Source organism: Solenopsis invicta, chromosome 10, assembly GCF_016802725.1.
Source record: "Solenopsis invicta isolate M01_SB chromosome 10, UNIL_Sinv_3.0, whole genome shotgun sequence".
NCBI classification, from domain to species: Eukaryota; Metazoa; Arthropoda; class Insecta; order Hymenoptera; family Formicidae; genus Solenopsis; species Solenopsis invicta.
Window position 1 is genome coordinate 16,830,689 of NC_052673.1, and position 22,987 is coordinate 16,853,675.

At 38.1% G+C, this 22,987-nt stretch overlaps 1 protein-coding gene across 3 annotated transcripts in view; it reads right to left on the reverse strand.

The window, feature by feature from the left end:
• Positions 1–22,987, reverse strand: part of LOC105197808 (lachesin) — a 216,487-nt gene that overhangs the window by 161,770 nt on the left and 31,730 nt on the right. The window lies entirely within an intron of this gene.

Here is a 22,987-nt window from a genome sequence, read left to right on the forward strand (position 1 = left end):
TAATTTATATATATATATATATATATAATCGGTTCAATTAACGTGCAATAAAAAACTGATAACACAATTTATTTCGTAAAATAACATGTAATTCAAAATTATGTTTTTAACATGAAATATGTGATTAAAAATTGTGTTTACAAGAGATTACGTACAATTCAAAATAAAATATATATCAAACACTGCAATATATATCACAATTATTGCAATTTTTGAGGAAAAGCGCAACTGCAATACATAATTTTATAATTCACACATTTTTAAATATGCATAAAATATTTTAAAATAAAAAAGTGGAATCACTATATTACACCTCAGTAGATGACGATTAATATGCAAATCGCAAATTTTAAGATTAACACTCTGTGCACACAATTTGACAATTATCTGTGAATTTCTTTTCTTGAAAAAATTAAAAGCACTGTGTAATTAGTTAATATATATATGTATAATTCCTTAAAAATATACAACCATACAAATATTTGCTAGAAATATTAAGGTATACGTAAGAGTCGTAAGAAAACTTTTTGTAGAGAAAAAAAATTTTATATTTGTAAAAATAATACAAATTAATTCAGAAATATCGTAACCCAATGAAAACGTGCTGAAAAGACACCGTGCTCAAAAAGATGTGTGAAAAACAATGTGACAGAGTGTTAATGACATACAGAGTATTAATTATTCGCACGAATCAATTTTCGCGGATATTAAAGTACAAGTATGTGAAATAAATATGATAGACATAAATATAATTGTGTGATGCTCGTTTATTTGTATGGCGAGAAGAGGTATTTCTGCGAGCATTAACTGCACTGCCAATTCCGCTACAGTCGAGCATGTATAGTTACGAGAGATTTTGAGATACTATAAGTCCGGAATCAGTATAGCCGGCACAGCCGTAGGATATACGTGGCTCGGTATAAAATAAAGGATCACCCCGGGCGATGCCTTGTCTATCGGCCGGCAATATCAGCGGGAATTGAAATAGTCGTGATATTTCTTTGAAAGGTGAGAACGGAAGGCGAATAAGAGCGACGTTCGTGATGAGGGCGACGAGGGGAAGTAATAAAAGGCGGCGAATGGGGTTTGCGGTACATGGCCGACGACGCCGCGGGAAAAATGGAGGCATGTTAGGTCGTTCTTTCGTCGTCGCCCTACAATCAGATTTCTTAGCGCGCCGCTCCATCAGAAGCGCCGATACTCGAATTCTTTTGTCGCGATGGGGCAAAGGCAGAAGCTATTGGGCGACACCCACGACACGGAGACAAAGGAAACGAGCGGCTTTCCGTGATGAGAAACGGACATGGTTGAAATGGAACGAAGATATGTCCGTTGGTACGACTGTTTTCGGTGAAAGAGCACAGCCATTCAAAGATATGAAATAGCTATAATAAATTATAGCTAATCAAGCGAACTGTTAGTGAATTGATAAATTAAATTTTTCAAATATTTCGTTAATAATGCAAGACACTGAACTGCTCAATGAAATTAGAACATCGTCATTACAATGCAATTAATTATTGCATACCATATTTAATGATGTTCTCCTATTACATTATAAAATATTATATTGCAATTAAATATAATATTTATTATCTCTATTAATTAGTGAACATTTATGACTTAAATTTACTCTATTTTCTTTTGTTTAAAATTAATTTTTAAATTTTGTTTGCAATTGCGCTCTCTGTCTCTCTCTTTCATTTTTTAAATGTCATCTATTTAATAATCATACGCAAGAAAACTTGTATTACAAAATTGAATTACATATATTTAACTTGTCAATTTCTTTCTTGCCATCTTAAAGCACTCCTCTTCAACGATTCGCCGGGAAAAACGCTTCGCGAGAAACATCAAGATTATATTGCGGTACGGAAACAGCGGAGTTGAAGCAAAGTGGCCAATTAACGCGTAATACCTATTCGAAAATCTTTACGGCCTCCTGTAAACTACGGGCCGGTAACCTAGCAACAAGATGAAAATGGTCGAAATCAAGGAGAGATACTTCGGCAACCGGGCAATTCCTCGAAATATGAAACGGAACAACCGAGCTTGCCGGTATCTATTCCGCGCATTTGCAATTACATTGAGCTCTGCATATTCATCGCACGTGAATTTGAATTCAAGAATATATATATATTTTTGTCTCCCCCTTCCCCTCCTCCCTCTGCCAAGGTAAGCTTCTAACAGCCTAAAACGTTTCCGGAGGATCTAATATTACGAAAACAAGGAGAAGTACATCGAGAATAATATAAAATTCACGTTTCTTATAAAACTGAATTAATACAACAAAGTGGTTACTTTGAAATGACTATTAAAGTGATTATTAGAGAATAATTATTTGAAATAAAAAAAGAAGATGAACAAACAACAAGATATCAGTCTTCTAAATTAAAAATTAAAAATTAAAAAATAGATTTCTTTTTAAGGATATTTAATTACAAATTTTCCATTCGATAAGTTGCTCTCTCTCTCTCTCTCTCTCTCTCTCTCTCTCTCTCTCTCGCTTTCTTTCAAAAGAAGATTTATGTTATCATTAACAAATTTAATTAATGTCTTATTAACTGAAGAAACATCTTTTCCGCTACGGAAATCGTTGTGTTTGCCATCAGTCTTATATGTACTAACGCTATTTATTGAGCAATGAGTAAGCTCCTTTGTAAAATGCGCGCTTATCGAGGCCGCACAATAGTGCGCGGAAGAGAGTAGTCTGTAAAGGCCGCCCAGGGGTATCGAGAGACCGGGGAAGTTTAATATTACCATCAGAACACCGTCTACAAGTCCTGCGGGGCAAGTTGCGGTCTGACGCTCGACATAGGAACTCTTGTCACAGGATTCAACTTCTGCGGGTTGGTCCGACGGCACGGATGCACGCGCACGCTTGAGAGAGAGAGGAAAAAAGAGAGGCGGAAGGGACGGAGCAAAATAGTGTATGCATGCGAAAACGCGAACAATATTCGCTGACCGAGGTAACATACCGAGAAAGAGAGAGGAAAAGAGAAACATATATATATAAAGAGAGAGGGAGAGAGAGAGTCCGCTTCTTTCACCGCAATACGTCCTGTCCGTGCAGAAACGACTGTGTTTGCATAGTTGTCCTGTTTACATTCACCCTGGGATTCCGCCCTGCGGGATTACGCGCGAGTGACGCGATACCCGCGGGCTGGGAAAAGGGCGTCGATGTACCGGACGACTGTTTAGCGTCTCACCTCGACTAGAATCCGTGAGAAATACTCGATTTTCTGTTAATTCCTTCGCCGCTGCATGAACCATCCGCTTTAACCTCTCTCACAAGCATTACAAATTTTGTTAAGCTTTTAATGCCGCAGTGCCCATATGAGTCTCATCTTAAAAAAAAGGGGCAAATAAATAACGATAATTTAATGCTTGGCTTGGTATCTTCGCAAGTGACTTTAAAGTGTAAAACTCGAATGCTTCGTTATTTAAAAAATATTTAGCTATTAAAATATATTTTCTTACAAATACTTTGTTAAATTTAGAATTTAAGAAATTTAGAAAAAAGATGGTGTGTAATAAAATAGCACTCCGTATATACATATAAAAGATTTGGACGGTATCTTTTTTATATTTTTTATATTCTCGGTTAATCTCTAGCGTACTGATACATAGAAAGTACATGGAAAGTTGTTACAAGCAGGAGCCTGATTAAAACGTAAATAGCTATCATCTCAAGAAACATGTTTTCGCTGAAAGTTTAATTAAAAAGAGAAAAAAACTATTTCAGTGGCGAAAGGATTAAAGGAAGGTTGTAGCAAGCGGGAATACTTTGCGGCAAGAAGCGCGGGCGAGAGCTTGTTAGATTTTGCGACATTTTTAGATTAAGTACATCACCACCTTACCAAGCAACGGCTGAAATGGAGATCGCGCTGGAAAATGCAGTTCGACTTTATTAATGCTATCGAAATCCAGAATATTTTATTAGCATATTAATTCAACAAAGTCGCGAGACTTTTGTCTCAAATTAAAGAAAGTTTAATTAAATTAAATAACAAGAAAGCTTTCTTCGGTCGCAGCTAGATCTTAGTGCTTATATTTTATTCGTGTGATTTTATATACTTCTCCGAATTCAACCAGAATGTGCGCCGAATTAATTCCGGTCGTAACACAGAATGTCGAATAAGAATTAGTAATATCTATAGTCTATTTATATTAAATTGAGTAATTTAATATAATAATTGATGCTGATTTGCATCTATATATCCATTCCCCCCTGAAAAACTGAATTCGGAGAAGTATATAAAATCACACGAATAAAATATAAGCACTAAGATCTAGCTGCGACCAAAGAAGGCTTTCTTGCTATCATTGTGTTGTTACACTATCGGTCCAATAACATATTTGTAATTTAAATTAAATAATTTTGTATTTCTAATTATATAATTCAGCAGTCTTTAATGTTGACTGAAAATTTGTTAAGTGAGTGATCGTTAATATCATAAAAATGTCAAAATTTCTTCAAATACATAAAATAATAATTTCTACTAGACTGTAAAGATGTATCAATTTTACTTCTCATATCGCTTGTCTTTCTAATTAATAGTAGAAGCAATAATAAATTAATAATTTTAAAATTATTATAAAAAGTAAAAAAATCGCAATTTTTAATATTATTTGAAGTACATACGTCATTAGATTGAAACCGTAATTTGGAGAGCTTATCATTATTCAAAATTATTAAATTTTCTTTTTAACTTTTGTACGCTGAAAAAATTTGTTAAAAAACTAAAATATTTAGTCCGATACGATTAACTAAACGTTAGATTGATTCAGTAATTATTTAGTTGCACAAAAAAGATATATAGTTCAACCATTCAAATTTTTTTAATCAAGAATTAATTAAATCGATTCAATATTTAGTTGTACGTATCGGACTAAATATCTTAGTTTTTCGATCAATTTTTTTCTCAGTGTAATAATTTAATAATTATTCCGATGCATCAATTGTTTCTAAACGGTGCACCTTTAAAACAGAGATTAATCTTTTTCATATTTCGTACACATGAGCTAAATCTACGCAGAATGTCCCAAGCGTGAAGAACGAATTTTCGTGGATATTACTCGAAATGGATGTTACACACTAAATACTCAAATCACGTTTGTAGGACAGGAGGACCGTGCCCGAGAATTAATGCCTATCATTGCGTCGTTTACGCAGAAGAGCGTCATGCATTTTTCATCCCGCCGCGCAGATTTTCCTTACACGAGATTACTCCGGTTCACTCTCTTTACCGAACTTTCCGCGACGCAGCGGTCGCCTAGAGTACGTTAATTCAGTTCTCTCTGCACTTTATACGATAAAAGCTCCGTCGTGCGATATTCGCCTTGCACGAGGCAAGACGCGAACCGCTTTTTCCCCGGCGATCATACGTGTTACACACGCGCGCGCATGCACGTAAGTTCGAAAAAGCTTAAACTATGTACTGAGTGTCTCAGGAATTGCAAGATTTCTTTTAGGTCGTACGTACTATTAAATTTCGTGAAGAGTACGGTGAATAAATAACTAATTTTTTATTTAACATAGATTTTAATATTAATTTAAACTTTTTGCAAACTTTTAAACTAAATTAGAAAAATGCGCGATTCTTGATACTTTTGTGTATATTATGTGTTTGCATGGCTTTATGACTATACTGCACTTTGCTTAAACCATCGAATCCATAGCAATGAATTATGAGTGGATTATCGTACTTCTGGCGTCAATGAAACGAACGTTTTAGGTCGCAGGCGTTTTAACGCCGAAATGGCGATACTCATTGATTTAATTTTTTGTTCGTGTACAAGTTTATATAGAAATGAAATTATACTTAACGTAATTGAAACTGTCTTTTATTTTCGCAATCGAGAAAACATTGTTGATTTATTAAAAAAAAAAAGATAGAAAATGGAAAACACGAAAGGAGAGACCGAAATCTTTACCTGAGAATAATACCATAACATTTTGCTGGTTAATCGTAATGGTTATTAGTTTTTATTTGCTTAGACGCTTGAGAGTGGAAATGAAATTCCTGAGACGCACATAGAATTTTCTACGCAATATTACTATATTTGCTCACGTATGCCGGTATGGTATAGTACAAGAGTGCATGAGCACATGCTTACGGAGAAAACGATCCATCATGGTTGGCCGTACTATGATTAATGGGGAATATGAGAACGCAATGTAAATGGGATTCAACACTCGCTATTCCACGGCGCGAAGAATATTTTGATTTAACATAATTTATAACCAACCGGTATTATATTTTCCTAATGCACAGAACCATAAAAAAAAAGGGTTCAGCACGCAAACGACATATGGATGGCGCGGTGTAATGCAGTCAAGATAGTTTCGACGGAGAAATATATTCTGCTGCCGTGTATAAAATGAAATGTAAAATTGCGGCGCTGAAGCAAAATTATCTCATGTCTGAATGTAAAAGTAATTCATCTCGAAATATTGTAAGAAAAGAAAACATAATTAGCATTACGTAGCAAATAATTCTAAACAAAATGAGAAATTTAATAAAATTTTCACTTGTGGCTAATTTTCATCGATATTTGCGAAAATTTAACGAGTATTGCAGACCAAAATAATCGCGCTGTTTAAAATATAGAGCTCAAAAATATTAAATTTGCGACTATTTTCCTTGTTCTCTCTTCGAGAGGAGAAAGAAGAGACTTCAGTAGATCGCAGAAGAGCAGATGGCAGTGCCGAGGAAAACGAGATGCACACACGCGCGTGTCTACATGCCCCGTTTACGATGAACGAACACACGAAGGGTGGTATCGCGGAAACTACTGCTGCAACGTGAAAGAAACACATCTTTACGTGCGCGGGTCTGCGACATCTTTACAACGAGGTGCCTTATCCCTCGTCATGCCAAACAGCCACCTAGGCGTTTGAACGACAGAGTTCTCACTGCTGCGTCCACGAAGGTACGATAATAGCCGGACGAATTCTAAGAAATCTTCCATGCGGAAACTGCAGACGGCAAATTACGTTCCCGCAATTTTGCGAGACTACCCGGGAATTCGCAATGTCCGCGCCGCCAAATAAATGAAAGTCGGCGAGATTAAGGCCACCTCAAATAATTGTATCGCGATTAAAGAATGACGACCCGTACGAGGAGCGTACCTTGAAAAACCCGCCGGACTGAACCCGAAGAAAAATCAATAGTATCGAGCAGGACGAATTTTTTGTCAACTTTCGTACACTTAGTCGCGTCGATATAAGAAAAAAATTTCTCCCGAGAGTTTCTCCAGTATTTCTCTCCAGGTGAGGCAGTATTGTTCCGCCAAGTCCCGCGAGCCGAAGCGTGCTTGTGCACGCTTTTTGATCCGCGCCCGACAAAACTATCCAACTAAATTCAAAACTGGGGTGCGAACTTTATTGGGTGGAATAGTAGAAACGGCCGGAAGATTACTTCCGCGGGCGCGCGCGCGCGCGGAGGGCTGTTGAAACTTCCAAGAGAGACGGTTAACTAAGTTCCCGAGAAATGGACTTCGGATAGTTTTACATCCTCCGTCTTACTTGCCTACATCTGGACGTAATGGCGATCGCCCCCACGTCTCCTATTTCCGACGATCGCACGGTCATAACCGCGACGATCGGTCTCGTTACCGCGCCGATTCGAATCGGAAAGGCTAATCGGTGGGAGCAAACGGAGAAGAGCGTTGGCCAGAGAGGTAGCATGTTACTACTAATCGCGAATGTTACTACTAATTTCTTCAAGTTCGACTTTCGTTGAGAGTAATGTATCATGGTTTAGTGAGAAATAAAGAATATTTTTTTTTTAACTTGCCACTTGACACTTTGCCACGTTACCTGAATTACCATCGAAATTCGTATTTTATTAAGTTTTGACCTGATTTCTTTTTTACGCTTCTATACTCGTTCTATTTCAGGCTTCCTTAAAAATGAGCTACAAGCTCCTTTGATTTCGTGATTCGTGAAGGAAGGTCAGGACAGAGATTTCGGAGAGTAAAGAAATATCTGACTTTCGTTGCGCCCATAAGAGAAACTCGACTCGAGATTGATCGGCAGTATCGAAGTTTCCCTCGTTTGATCTTTCTTCGCAACTTCGCGGGAATCAATCGCCGTATGTCTCGCACTCCCTCCGAAACTTCCTTTGCCTATAACCCGCTATTTCCGACTAAAACGTTGGCTTTGCCCGCTCTTCTCTCCCGAGCGCGCAAAATCTTCTCCATTTCGCGCTTTATCCGAATATGCCTCGAAATTGATCGACGAAGCGCGATGCACCGCGGCCTTCGCCGTTCTCGGGGAATGTTACCTCCGGGGAAATTTCTGTATTCCTCATTGCGCGCGGAAAGGGCCGCAAGGAGACCTTCCAAAAGCTTTATTGAAAGCTACGAGAACCCAGTCCCTCCCTGCTTCCCTCCTTCCGATTGCCAACGCGTTCTTCATCTCGCGAATCAATCTTCGAAATTTCAAGCCAAACCCGTCCGGCAACGAATTTCCGCTGAGGCTTCTATTGCGGGACTCTTGCGGATTCTCGGCGAAAATAGTACGTTTTATTTCTCTGCTTCTTCGATTGATTATGAAAGGGGAAATAAAGAAAATAATGAGATAATCGAAAAATCACAAATTAAATACAAGAAGCGTAAATATAAATTTGTACTATGATAATATTAATAATATATAGTTAATGTATAAAAATTAACTAAAACTTGTAGTTACGTACTGTCTGTAAATATGTTATAATTATTTTAATTCTATAAACTTGGGTATTGTATTTCAAGCGAAGGGGTTAGGAGAAAGTTTCTTAACTTACAATGCGTTTAAATGATGGAAGAAGTAACTTACAGTAATTTGGAAGTGACAACTGACTTTGTCTAAACTTATGAGTTGAACACAGAAACTTGCAGATCAAATTAAACATCTTGAGAGTAGTAATTGAAGGAACACATTAAAAGGATTCGTTAATGTTAATTGACAAAGCATTTTATCTCTCGACTAGAGAGTAATTAATAACACACAAAAGAGTTGAAACCGAAATTGCTTGTTTGTTCGGTGTCTGTTTATTCACAGATAAAAGTTATTACTTAAAAATTAATAATGTTGTCAGTATTAAATCGCGCGCGCCATAACAAACAATCACAAAACAACTTGACATCAATTGAAGTCAACGAATCCGTCCAGGATAATTCACTAGTTCAGACAGGAGAAAATTAGAAGAACAAAAAGAATAGAAAGAACATAAAAAAAAAGGAAGGTGAGGATAAGAAGGTGCAAAACAGAAGGTGCAAAACAGAAGGTGCAAAACAAGAAAGGAAAATACGTCAAAGAAGAAATAAAGAGACGAGACTGCGAGAGGGATAATAGAAAATCGCACCGTCTCTTTATCTGTTCAGTTTCTGTTTTCTACTCAGGAAATTAAAAAGGACCACTGACACCGCACTGATTCCGATACCAACAGATCGTGTATATGTGTGTGTACGTACGTGTATTTCGAAAACAAAATAAAGAAAAAGTGAAGAGATAGGTAGACACATAACAAAGAAAAGAGAAAGAGAGAAAGAAGAGATAGAGGAGGGAAGGGGAAGAAAAGAGCGAGTGAGAAAGAGAGAGAGAGAGAGAGAGAGAGAGAGAGAGAGAGAGAGAGAGAAGGGCGGGAGGGAATATGCAGCGAAATATATCTCCACGATCCGCGGACGCTATTTGTAGTCCCGTTGTCAAAGGACGAAGCGTTGGAAGCGTTTGCGCAAACAGCTGCGAGCTAACTGCTTATATTGGCCTTCCTTTCTGCCGCGTCCTCGCCTCGCAACCACTTCATCGTGCGTCTATCTTTGTCCGTCTGTATCCACATCCATGCTTTTCTGTGTACTCCCCGCATCTCTCCCGTCCTCTGCATAGAGATTGGAAGGGACTTGCTCGTACGATTCAAACACGCGCGAAAAAAAAAATTTGCGCAGAAGGCCGCGTCAGACGGCGAGAACGCGCGTTCATGTAACATTTGTATATTCGCAGGAATTTGATTACATTCGGTGGTTTTAATTTCGAACCGCTCGTTGTAACATAAGACCGATAGCGATTCGCTTTGTGCCTCCTCTTTCCCCCTCCCTCCCCTCCGCCCCTCTCTCACGATTGATGCAGCACGCTACTACAAGAGAAAGTAATACGTGATTGTTAACACAATTGGGTTAGATTGCTAACAATTTATATTTTTGAGAAAGAAGAATAGAAAATTTATTAAAAATATTATCGACACTGACAGAACGATCAATTCGTTAAAATACTCAGATATGGCCTAAATTTTACATAAATATTTAAAAACTCTTTGTATATTTTGAATACATTTTCTCGTAAATTACATGTTTCCAAAACTGTTATAATAGTATAAGAGATTCAAGAAATAGAAAGATGTAATTTTTTTAGGGAACATTATAACAAGCCAAAAGTTGTCTTTTAATCTATAATTACAGTGTCAAGACAACCTAGATTACAAATGACATATTTTATTTAAAAAATAAAAAAAAACATGTCTTTAAGTCGGTGGTAAGCGATGGTAACAAACATATGGTAATCACGCGAGATGGGAGCCGACGCAAATCCACATTCTCCGGACGACGAGATAAACTTGCCGTAGGAAAACTCGCGGAACAGTCAAGGAGAATACTTCCGGTGCCCTCGCTCCGTATAGCGCGCAACCAACGTGGATTGCATTTCCCCGGAATGCATTTCGCCTTTCGCACGACAAGCGCCGCTGTATGCACTCGCGAATATAAGTACACGATTTTCTTTAAGTTTATTCCCGACCGTCCCCACCGAGAAGTATTCCGATCAACTTCGTTTTTAAGTAGTTTTCTGGACGTTTTGACAGAATGCACGATTAGAGGAAACAATCGTGTCACCTTTTTTTTAATGAAACAAGCGATACAATTAACAATTTTCATTATAAATAAATAAAAGTAATTACAATACACGGTTCTCAAGTTGTGTTTGATGAAGAAAATTGTATTTCGTGGAGACAATTTTATTTTATCTATAATCAGAAGATTTCGTGAAGCACGCTCCAATAATCACCTCGCTCGTAGAAACATATTCTCGTTTAGGTTGTTTGGTAGCTGGCATGATAGAACAGCACGCAAAGCCAGTTCGCTTTCGTCGGACAATTGCGCCCGGCGTGACGCTATGAACGCGACGCCGGACACTCGATAGCCAACCGTTGGATGAATTAGACTCGACGGTGGGCAGAGATTGAATTACCGGCGCGTGTTTGAGCGATATTGTGTGTCTCCCTCGCGGTTGCAATCAATATGCCGGCATTGAACTTTCAATTAGTGTCACTTAACTCGACAAACACAGCCGCTCCCGTTCCGGCGACGCGGGACAGAACGCGTCTTCTTCGATTTTCTCGCGCGACGCTTCTCCGCCTTTCGTATGTTTAACTTTCGATATCACCAGAGCAAACATTCCTGAGTGAGAGAGAGAGAGAGAGAAAGAGAGGGAAAATGCTACCAAGGGGCTAAGGACTTCTCAAGTGTTCCTGAGTAGAGTTCCAATGGTAATCGTGAACAACGAGCATCAAACGCTCTCGATTTCGTTTCGCGTTAAAACTGCACGAGGCAATGTCTCAAAAACTTAATGCACCGCAAATAAACCGTCGAATAAAGATAAACAAAAAATTAAACAAATGAGAATTCAATAAAAATAATATATCTAATGTAGATTATACAATACTTTTGTTCACAAGATAATAGTATAAATGCAACGTTTTTTTTCCCACTAAAATACAAAATGTAAAACGAGTGTTTGCTCTACCTTTATTTAATTTCCTCATTATTCTAATTAATGAGAACATGTTACGTGAATCGTATAAAGTTAAATCATGATATTGCAAAGATAATTATTTTACCCTCATGTTAATCTACTGGTAAATTTAACACATTAAACTGCGTTTCGTTTTAATGGTATTTCAATATAATTTCTTTACAAGCGTTTTTATGTAGCCTCAGTTAGTAGTATCTATTGATACAATGCATTTCACGATAAACCCATGGCCAATATTCCTGGTACAGTCAGCGAGCAAACTATTTGCTTGGGTACGGTCTGCTATCCGGAACACAGAAGCTCTATTCAATTACCGGGCGGCGTAACAGACGTCCGATAAGCATCGATTTCGCTAGTAAGGGCGCCTCCACGCGCCAAGGAAAGCTAACGCAACGTCTCTAAGCTCCCGCACGACTTGCGACCCTCAGCAAAGGTCTACAAGGCTACGCCTCCCGCCTACGAGGATCACGATCTTAAGCGCTCCAGCGATACGGTAAAGTGCCTCGGGGAATCTTACGGTAAGGGTCCAAGTAATCCGAACGTGTTCAGAAGTAATCATGAGCCACGTGATCCCATTTAGCAATGTTTCAATGTAATACCTCTTATAATTCACAAAGCGAGCGATCTAGCTTAATTGGAGAGATATTTTTCGTCGTACAAACGTAGATCGTAATCCGATTGCGTGTACAACGGACGAAAAGATTTGTGGCATCCTCGATAACGTCGTCGATGTTTAAAACGTAGACTGCGAAACATGTTTCAGTGACGTGGAGATTTTCCTAATTTAAATTCTTGTTTACCCTTGTTGCCTATCTTGTTGACCGCGAAACCAACACGTAGATCAACTTAATCGCGGAGAATCTAAGCCCGCACAAACTCTCTCTCTCTCTCTCTCTTTCCCTCTGGTGCATTTTCCTACTGATATTACAAAGTTTTAAGATCAAGTTCGCAAATCTTTGATTTCTGAGATCTTACCAGCGAAGTTCTAGGATTCTGAGATATTTGCATTTGGAAATCGGCGGACTGTTAAATCCCCGGATTCCAAAGACCGCTCGAATAGACTCGTGTCTATTCGCTATACTACGAGGGTGTAGCTGCTTGCGTACGCGTTATTCCACGGCGAATGAACTTCGAGGGGTTGCCGAAGCCAAGGAGGCTGGTTGGATTATCGAGAGACGTCTTAATCACGCGGTGGATAGTTTACATAGTTAAGAAGTTGCCCCGGAAGATCTAGGATTTAAACACTATGCCTTAATTAGTGAACCAGTCAGTGCTTCTCTGCGAGCATCCTTGTGTCATTAATAAAAACAAGCTAACCTCTCTCTCTCTCTTTCTCTCTCTCTCTCTCTCTCTCTCTCTCTCTTCGGTATAAGGGCATGCATCTTTTATTCTTATTAGACAGATTCTCTGACCTGTTTCTACTCGACAGAATGGAATTTATAATGTGTCACTTTTTATGCTCGTTCTTTAACCAGTGTAATAAGATTAATAATAAATAATCTAACGGTTGCATAAAACTCAAAGTTTAAAAACAAAACAGCGAAAAATTGAAACTTTTCACTTTTTTTTATTTAAATAGCCTAATAGAAACAAAGTTTGCAATTTTAAAGTAAAAGCTTATATTATGAAAATCCTTGGAAATATATATTTTTAAACATGTTATTTATTTTTAAATAATTACTTTTATAATTAGTATTTATTAATATATTGGAAGAGACAATTTATTTAATTATATATAGTCACGGTAATTAATTTGGACAAATAAATTAAAATTTATATTGTAAACTAATTTTAAGACATATTTCCGGAACAAATATTTGTTTCTAATATAATTTTTATTTAATTTTATTTTATTTACTTGTCAAAGAAAATTCCAATTTTCCGTTAGTCCTCTCCTTTTTCCTCTGTCAAGTATATTGTTCGTTTAAACAGCAACCGTGTGAATTCAGGCATCACGTTAATCCTATTACCAAGTCCTAATGAGAGAATGCGTGGTGATTAAGCTAGCCCGCGGCCATTAAGCATAACACGCTCTCGTGTCCGATAATCTTCAAGCTGCCCGGTCATATGCGTGAAACCGTCAGGATCCGTGCCGTCAGAAGTGCCAGCCGCAGTGGGCCCTGTCGCCTTGGTAATTAGTGGAATAGCATTCGAGTGCAAGTTACGACTCGCGGAGAGTGTTGTGGACTGACCGTGGGGTCCGGCCTAATCGATATCCGATCACTCGAGCAATACGTCAAGTACATCCCGCGCGCGTTTGTCGCCCCCTCCCGTTTGTACACACGGAATCCTCCGCTTCTCCTCCCCTCACCCCCTCTCTATTTGCGTACGTATGTACGTATATAATATGCATTCCACTTCTCGTATTTATGCACAACGCTAATGTGCCTATAGTATTTATAAGGGAGTGATTACCTACATTGGGTGATTCGAAAATAACTGAATCGTATTATCGTTACAAAGGTCCCAAATCGCATAAAAAGTTCATTCAAGTACTTATTGCACAAATCTCTTTATCGCATTGATTACTAAACTTTTTTTCCCCAGCAGAGTTATCGATGTTCAAGAAGTGTTTGTAGAAAAAGAATTTTATCAAACGGTTTTTCTCAAAGGATCGAAAAGTGATGTTATTTCCAGCGGATGATATTTAATCGATATGTAATTGAATTCATTGACATCAAATTCGATTTAGTGATATGCGTATTCAAGCTTCGGAAAGTGACTTCATCGATTCATCCAGCGATCCGGTCCTAAAGGCGTAAAAGCGATTGGTTACAAAGACTTGATAACAGAAGCTTCGCGATCGTGGAATGTCTTTTATACATATATCCCTGAGATTAAAATTTACAGATAACCCTTCTAAAAACTTATTTTTATTACCAATTACTTCTTACTAATTTTTAATTTAATTTTTTCATTGCATTTTCAGGCGCATACGCAGTCACGTCAAAAAGTCACGAAAATTATTATAATCCTTTAAACAACAATAAAATATAAATATGATATTTTCAAAACACCCGATACACATACGTATATATTTAATCAAAACGATACATGCCATCGCACCATTCGCGCTTCGGAATCACACGAGGATTCAATAATTAAGTTCACCATTAATCGTGAGCAGTCAGCTGGCTTCACACGATCTGCAGCTGCAATTACTTTGACGAAATAATCGGTTAAACATATCCACAATCAAAACAAAATTGATTTCACGCGATTTCTTTCAATACTAATCCTTTTACATCTTCTTTTATTTTTAATCCACATTTTTATTCGAACGTTTCTTTACGAGCAAAAGTTTCATTCATTCACGAACAGACAATGAAACAAATGATTACAGCACGGAAAGATCGGTTTTACTAAAGTATCTAAAAATTTAACTATAGATAAAAATCTGAAAATAATATTGTTAAAATCATCGAAATAATTTTGTAGATCGCTCAAGCGATCTGATATTAATGCTGCAAAAAGTTTTGACGTTCTAGCAAATTGAACCTCTTTTATTATTTTTAGAAATCAACAAAATTAATTCCGGATCTGTGTCTAGTTGAATTTTTAAATATTCCAATACAAAACTGTTTTCCGCGAAAGCATATTATTGTAATGTATAAATCTTTCCTAATTTATAATTTACAATTTTTATACTTAAATTATCATTGCTTTATCCCAACGTAAATAATATACATAAGTAAATGTGTATAAGTAATAGAAAGTAAATAGAAACTCTTTCATTATTTGTAACTTAATAAAGCAAAATATTCTCTGATTAACGAGCACTAAAAGAGCATTGAAAGAGGCCTCGGTTCTGCTCAATTTTTCTCAATGCCTTCGTTTAACCTTTCTCGTCCCCGGCGTGGACTTGACAATTTCGACGAATGGCAGATGTGTCTTACCGTACGCGTTTTTTACCGCACGGCGGAACGAAGTCGAGAAAGTCAAACCGAGTCAAAGGGTCACTAAAATTGTCCGTAACGAGAAACAAGGCAACCGGGATGAACGATATCATAAAAGGGCTATGGAGAGATTATGGTTGATACGATGTTCTGATAAAACGAGAGAACTGTTATCCTTTGGATAATGCCGGTTAAATCAGAGAAACTAACTTGCCTGGGAAAATCCCATGGAGATTGGAATCACTTGAAACATTGCTGCGGATTGGCACAAAAACTGTATCGCTAATATGATCATTTACTTAATTTTCACTATATGCAGTTCTTTCTTTTAATGTGTTTTTCAATAGAAAAACAATTTATCCGTCGATTCACAGAGCATTGGCCAAACAAAAATGAGTGGAAGAGATGAATTGAAAAGCTGGAATAATAACCTTTTGAAACGTGCTTACGGTGCAATTTCATGCTCTTTCTGGACGCTAATTGGATCTTACGAATAAATTCGAACAAGCGCCTGTGTCAATTTATTAAGATGAATATATCGTATTTCTGCCTTGTAATGTATGAAATCTACAAATAACGCGACATTTACTTATCAAGCATTAATGTATTAGAATCAATGGAAAAGATGCTATTTAAAGTTTCAAAGTTCACTATTTCTCGCGAAGAATGCATAATAATTTTAGATCCAAATTACGTCGAGAAACTTATCCCGAATGATCTTAACTAAAGCTTCTTAAATTCTTTCACTTAATCGACCAAATAAATCCAACAATCAAATAAATCATGTATGATTATTTCTAAATAATTTATAAATTGTATCTCTGTGTAGAAGAACGAGTTAAATTACTAATAAAAGCAATTTAACTCGTTCTTCTACACAGAGATACAATTTATAAATAGTAACGCACTAAATTGCTCAAACTCGATCTTTTATTTAAATTTCATGTACGCGAAGTGCACATGAACTTTCTGTAACAACTTGCAACGGAAAAATGTATCCAAGAATTGCGAAATGCAAAGGCCCGTATGACGATAAAATCTTTTTCCCTGCAAAGTGGCGAGTATAACTTCAAGTTCACCTATTTCCCTCAAGTTCTCACGTACAGCCCTTGAGTTACAGTTCTGTTGAATCGACGAAGTGGTTTAAGAAAGTCACGTTTGAGAGGCTTTTACAACCGAAAAGAGAACTTAAGAGTGCCATCTTCAAAAACATTTATATAAATCGCGGTTTCGCTCTCAATATTTATAACCGTCACTGCGATTTCTATGTTTTATAATACAAAAAAGTTATTTATCGTTAACAATATGATGGAAACATAGAAAAAGTGCATTTGCACCGACGTAAAAGTAAATCAGTGATATAATTATGTGCATAAAAATTAGGAGTCATAAAAGCATATAATTTTTCTATAAATATAACTTTAATAAATATTGCATAATATTGCATAATAAAAAAAAAAATAAGCGCGTTTCTAAAAATTTTCTTCTTCTCATTACAATAGTCCTCTTATTATAATAACAGGAACGATTCTGCAAACGTTTCCTTCCTATTCATTTCCATAGACAGACAAATCTGCTGAAATGGATTTCAACGGATTCTGAACACTCGCCCTTTGCCCTTCACTTTCACCACTGTGCTCCACATTCCTGAAGACCTTCAGCGAGAGGAGAACTCGATTCGCCAGGGCGTCACTCGAGCGGAAGCCTCCCAAAGTTAAAAATTGTCTTCCTGGTGTGCCGATGAAGTGTGAGTTTCGAGCACGGGTCGGCGGTGCGCTAAAGGCGGCCCGTAAATTGGATCTATCAGCGCGTTCGGATGGTGCTATATCATGCTGGAAGCAGCGGACAGAGAGAAGGAGCACCACCATCTTTCAACGTCAGCGCAGAGCCTAGTCGGCCACCCACCCGCGTCCAACCCCGCGCTCGGAACACAACACAATACAACACGACCCTCCTAACCCACCACCCTCCTCACATCAGGATTGTCGAGAGTAGCCCCAATCCGTGCTTTTTATTATTCTCTCTGGCCAACCAAATCTTGTTCACTAATTAGACATGGCTTGATTCGATGTAATTACTCGTAATTAATTCTTTCTTTTCACTCAAATTTTAATTCAATGTGTTACCGGAGATGATTTACCGGAGATTACACATCGGTGTATTTTTAACATTTAATATGAAATGATGTACTTGTATTAAATAAGAGCTAAACGAGAAAAATATTTCTAATTGTAGCAAAAAGATTTCAGAACGACGAGATCATCCAGATAACAGCGAATAAAATTAAATCATTTATCGCTTTATTATTCCACATTAACGGATATCGAAGTCATTAAATCCGTTAGAGCTCGATTACCAATGAATCTACACCCAATTTGCTTCGCAATTAATTCTTCCAACGATAATACCTCTTTTCTTCTGACATCATGTAATAAAGTAATAACTAAATTGTGCTTATAAATGGAGACTGTGCAAAGATGTGATGTAAAAGGTAATTGTATTTCATCCTTTTTATTATATTTTGCGTACTTCAATAAGAAACCTGATCGTAAATACCCAACAATAAATAACTAATGAAAAAAATTATTTTAATTGTAATAATGTAATAATTGTGCAATTCTAATATGCTAATATGCGAAAATGTTTTGCGCATGACGAGGTTAATAATTAATCGCGCAAATCAGATCGTAGGATTATTAATCGCTGCACCGCATTCGCTTGGGTTGCAGAAGAGCAATCCGTATCGCATTCATGCACTGATTTACTCAACTGTCTCGGACGATGCATCGTCGATCTTCTGAACGTCTCTTGCGACGTGCGGTCTTTTTATCATCTCTTGTTGAACTATACGTCAAGATGCAAATAACAAGCTCACGATATGTACTTAAGATATTCAAGATAATGCCAATGAATATTCTCTAGACGGATATTCACGTTTCTTGTTGGAGATCAATAATGCGCATACTGCCTGTATAATACAACATACGAGTACCTTCCTACATCCTTTTTGAATTGATTAAACTTTTTATACTCAAAATGTTAACTTTCTTATCTACCATTTTTATTTTATAATTAGTGCACATTATTTAAAATCTTTTTAACATTTTATTATAATTATCTTTATTACTTTGGAAAATATTAATAATAAAATTAAGATTAGATATCTATTTTTAGATATTTTATAAAATTTTACTTAACAAATATTTTTTTATCAAAGTCAGAGCTCCTTTAATTGACGCCAAATAATCATAATTATACGAATGAGAAAAGTATAAAAAACTTTCTTGCGATAAAACACAAACGTAAACAAAATTTTCAATCGATCGTACCTCTGCGCAATTCGATCCGATTGTGGCGATTGATTGTTCTTCGGTCGATCGACAAATGTCAGAGGCCTCGACGCCAATCCTCAAGTGCATCTCTCCAGGGCCAATCAGCCACCGAGAGTCTCCGAGCGTCGAGTAGCGCAGCGCACGCTCGCGCAACGTGAGGGCACTCGAGAGAAATTGGAACGCATCCCAAAGTATATATACGTAACCCGCTGCTACTCTGCTGCGCGAGGGAACAGAACGACACTCTCGAGACGGATCGTCCGCTTTGAACCCCGATGTTACCCCAACCCGACTACCTAAGACGGACGATCGTTTATGGACAGCTCGATACTCTATCGGTCAATCTTTCGCAAAAATGATCTAGAAAACCTCGAACGACCCTGACAATTGAATTTGTATTATGTTAAAGATAAAACACATCTCAAACGGGTATTTAGAAATAATTAGAACTCGCGATCTATTTGAAACATTTCAAACGTTTGAAATGTACTTTCAGGTAAGATTGTGTGTAGATTAAAATAGGTAAGGTAATATCTTCAGGTAAGAATATGCAAATTTATGCGAATAACAATCATTTACGAAGGAATCAATGCAGATTGACAATGCGGTGACTTTGCGAACATGTGAAAAGAGAGAAAGAGCGCATCGCGCATTCATACAGAAATCGCGTATTAAAGTTCATAAATCACTCGCGTGAGTCTCGATGTCACTCGCAACGAAATGCGCGTATCGCTTTATCGAGAAACGAAGGATTGTAAGATTCGTACGTGGTATAGCATAGATATGGAAGCGCAATGTCGTCATTGATGACCGCAGAGAGGGTAAAGCCACCGCTTCCAGGTGGTTTAACAGTCAAGGACGACTTGGGCGCCGAGCGATTCCATTTATCAGCATCGACGGTCCTGCCGGAATCCAGGATGCTCGATCTCAGGAGGTCGCCGCCACGAGAATGACGCTGCCATCTCGACAGGATCAACGTACTCCGCGAGCATCAGGCAGGAATGGGGTGAAGGGAAGAAAGGGATTTGACTGTCACCGGAGAAAAGATCAACTAAAAAAGAAGAAAGAAGGAAAGAGAACCAATCCGAAGAGGAGAAGAAAAGAGGTATAAAAAAAGCGAATAAACTTGAAAGCTATTAAACGTAGGAAGAGAAAAGATAATTTAAACAGTGGCAAAATAAAATTGACGAAGAGAGAAGGAAAATATCAAAAAAAAACGAAATTCGCGAAGAAAAAAACTGTCCAATTTATACAGAAACGTAAGATAAAAGAAAAGGTAGGGTTAAGAGTTCATGGTGGCAAGAAATACAAGCGGGTACAAATGATGCCGAGTTAATCTTTTAAGAGACAGTATACAGGTCACATCGGGTAACGGAGGAAAAGGAAAAGGGGAGAAAAACGACGGCAGTAAACGTAACACGAGTTTCACGTCGTCGGTCGAGGGTTAAGTGGTCGCAGGCAGGGCCAGTAAGTCCCTGCTTCTCATCCCACTAATCCTGCATTGGCAAGGCAATTAACTCTGAGCGGGCATAGAGATCTCTCGGTTCAGACGTCTGTGCCTGTTGGTTGAACTGCATTCCTGCTCTCCCTCCCGTTCGGCACTGTCGTTCTCGCGACGCCGACGCCGACGCCGACGCCGCCGCCACCGACGCCACTGACGACGACGACAAGGACGATTCTGCAAACGCGTGTAATATCGTGGAAGGTTGCTTAGCGAGAGAACTGTGTGTCTGTAAGGGATCACAATATCTTTCAGTTCGCCCTGAGCTAGTAGCATCTGGCTGCCGCCACTTTGCCTTCTGCAGCGACCGGAAAGATAATCAAACTTCTTACCGGATGCGCGGATGTGTTGGCGCGCGAGTGCGCGCGCACATCGAGGCTTCTCATTCCTTTCTCGGCTTTCTAGGATTTCCCTTCGTCTCTTGTCCTTTTCTCTCTCTCTCTCTCTCTCTTACTCTTCTACTTTCTCTCTCCATCTTTCCTTCTCTTTATTCCTCTCTTTCTTTGACCCACCCTCGCCATTTCCCCGTTCTTCTACTAGGTATCGTCCGCCTCTGCGAATCTCGACTTAGTTATCTGTAACTAAGCTAATCTCAGCCAAGAAGTCGACCCAACCCGGCAACGCAACCCCCGACCGTCCCCCCACTCGCTTAAACACGAGTTCGACCGATCCTGCCAAAGCCGTTAGATTCTCTGCACTAATCCAACCTCTCCGAGGTTGTATATGTACGCAGATAGAAGCGCTCGAGCACCTCTCGTGCGCGCGCTCGCTCTCTCTCTTTCTCTCTGATTCTTGAAGGCCGGCAGTCATCAATGGCAAAGCCTGCGATTTTCGTGGAGTTACAGGTCGACCACTACTTTTATTAGAGATCTCCGACTGCTAGTTTTAACCACTACTCTCGTACATGCCTTGCTTTACTTCAATTTCCATTACGAGATTTTCAGGAATATGCGAGCCCGAAAACTTGCAGAAATTGTCGCGATTGCAATGGAACTTGGAAGACTATCTCAAAAACTTTCTTCTATTCAAGACCGTAAGACTGTGTATAAAAGAATTACTTTTAAGACGGAGGAAAATTGACGACGAATCCTTAACGAATCTCTTACGACTCAATAGCATCCTACGTCTGCAGATATACGTATTTATATATTTAACAGACGATAAATAATAAACAAAAATTGTAATTTATTTGTAAGCTTCTTCCAAAATAGTTCGCTCCATCTGAGAAGGAAACTGGAGAAACTAGTTTAGAACAAGCAACTACTTGTAAGCCGACATATTTCGATCCATCATTATACCAATAATCCGATATTCCTCAGATAAAGCGAAGCAACGGACCCGTATAATCCGTAAACGAGAGTGAGATATTAAGAATCATTAGAGGAACCGACGCTACGGAACAAATGCTCTTTGACGAGCTGCGCTCGAACGTAAATCAAGGAGCGTTCAGCTCCCAACGAGTATTAGAATCGAGAATGAAAGAAGAAGATGGTAAGATCGGTTGAGCCGAAGCATCGATTGCTTCGTCGAGTACTGAAAAGACTTGATTGGTGATACAGATCGTTACCTTGCAAAACAAAATCCCCATAAAATCTCGGATTTTCTCGTGCGCAGAATATCGTAGAAAGACGTCAAATTACAAGTCGAACGAACAGCGATAATGCCGTAATAGCGATTATGTGTCGAGATTACCGAACTGTAATGCGCAAATATGACATCTAATCGCCGCATTAACGTTAATTATAAGCGTAACGGATGTTGCGTGTTCGCCGATTTGGTGAACTTGTCAGCTGCATGTGTAACCCACCGCGCCGTTCAGCAATTCGCTATCGATCGATTTTATATCGTCGAGAGTTATAATACATATGCAAATGTATGATCCTTTTTATCAGAAAAGACACATGATTTTCACTATAAAAATTATTTCATAGAAATGTTGGACATATTTTTGGAAAATTAAAATATTTTAAATCAATTAAAAACAATATAAGAATACATCTATTTTATCGCAAGTTTAATTGTCGACTTAACAGATTATGTCTTTGAAGAATTAATAATTGTTTTTTTTTGTATTATTATTATTATACTTTGCATTAAAATGTAAGTATGCAATGAAAGTATTTCGGAATTTTTTCAATTAATGTTTAGCACTGTGGAAAACTGTATGTACCAATGAGAAAATATATCACGCAAAGTTACTTTTCAGGATTTTTAGAAAAATCTCGTCCCGCAAATTGCAAATTATTTTATACAATGCGCAAATCTCACGGCGTATGCAACCCATTTGAAACCATCTCCGACAATTTTACATGCATTAAGCGAGCTGCATAATTAAAGCAAACGGTTTTAACTTGGATACACGTCATCGTCGATATCGGACGACCGGACTTGCTGCGTATAAGTATTCGTCGCGAAATATGGCGGTATAATGGACGTTGCGGCTCGCATTTCCGCCGCGGCGTATTGG